Source organism: Mercurialis annua, linkage group LG5, assembly GCF_937616625.2.
Source record: "Mercurialis annua linkage group LG5, ddMerAnnu1.2, whole genome shotgun sequence".
NCBI lineage: Eukaryota > Viridiplantae > Streptophyta > Magnoliopsida > Malpighiales > Euphorbiaceae > Mercurialis > Mercurialis annua.
Genome location: NC_065574.1, coordinates 16796282 through 16797635, shown reverse-complemented (window position 1 = coordinate 16797635; position 1354 = coordinate 16796282). Strand labels below are relative to the sequence as shown.

The window sequence follows — 1354 nt, the reverse complement described above, 5'->3', positions numbered from 1 at the left end:
CTTCAAACTCCTTGGATTGATCAAGCGTCATTAATGCCTTTTGAGCCGGTGGTCTTCTCCTTTCCGAGGACCAAGTGCTACTCACCATAGCCAATTTTTCAATCAACTCATTAGCCTCATCAAGCATCTTTTGCATCAAAGAACCTCCCGCGGCCGAATCAATGGTAGATCTTGTAATCTCTCCCAAACCATTATAGAATATTTGAAGCACATGCTCCCTTACAAGTCGATGATGAGGTACGTGCCTTTGGAGATCCTTGAACCTCTCTCAAGTTTCATAGAGAGATTCCCCCTCATATTGGTAATAATCAATGATGTCCTTTGTCAACTTTGCGGTTCTCCCCATCGGAAAGTACTTGTGAAGGAAAGCTTGAGCAAGATCTCGCCAATTGTGGATTGATGCATTAGGTAATGATCGAAGCCACAAGCTAGCCTCATCTCTTAGTGAGAATGGAAACATCTGAAGCTTGATTTGATCGGCGGTGACATTATGGAGCTTGAATGTGTCCAACACTCCCAAGAACTTGGATATGTGTTCATTCGGATCCTCACTTGGTAACCCAAAGAATTGGCACCGATTCTCTAGGAGTTAAATCGTGCTAGGCTTGATTTCAAAAGTAGTCGCGGTGACCGGTCTTGCAAAGTACCCATAGGTGGCATTATCCACATCCGGGAGGAAGAAATCCCCCAAAGTTTGCCTTTGTGCTTGATGGCCTTGAACTTGAGGGTGATTGTCCCCTTGTTGCTCTTGCCGATTTCTCTCATCGAGTGGAGGAGGCGGATGTTGCCTCACTCCATCGTCTTGAGGGTGATAATGCTCCTCCTCATAGTTATCGTCCCCATGTTCCATGATAACGGGTATACGATTCTCCCTTCTCACACTTCCTTCAAATCTCCCGAGGTTGTCTTGAAACGGTTCTAGCGGAAGATTGGCCCTTCGTGTATTGTGCATACACTATAGTCGATCTCCTACACAAACAACAACAAACAAACCACGCGTAAATCCGGAAAGAAGCAAAAACAACAAAAGTGATAAAAACAGAAAATAGAGCTAACTCGACCGAACAATAACTAATTTCAATCAATCAATAAACACTCGTCACTCCCCGGCAACGGCGCCAAAAACTTGTTGAGCAAAAACCCAACTCGTAATACTCGGTAAATACGAGATCGAACCCACAAGGAGTGAATTAGGAGCAATTGATGAGAATGAATTTCAATTATGATTCAATTCGTTTAGCGAAGCACAAATAGTCGAAGTTTCAAGTATCCGATTACTACTTTAGAAATAAACTAAACATGAACTAGCAATTAACAAGTAAAGAGAATTAAATAACAAGAATCTAATTCAATA

The 1354-nt window shown here is 42.5% G+C and overlaps 1 non-coding gene across 1 annotated transcript; it reads left to right on the top strand.

The window, feature by feature from the left end:
• Positions 1 to 223: 223 nt before the first annotated feature.
• On the top strand, positions 224 to 331 carry LOC126685212 (small nucleolar RNA R71). Its single transcript, XR_007643323.1, has one exon. It is a non-coding gene; the product is annotated as a small nucleolar RNA R71 (small nucleolar RNA).
• Positions 332 to 1354: the final 1023 nt, after the last annotated feature.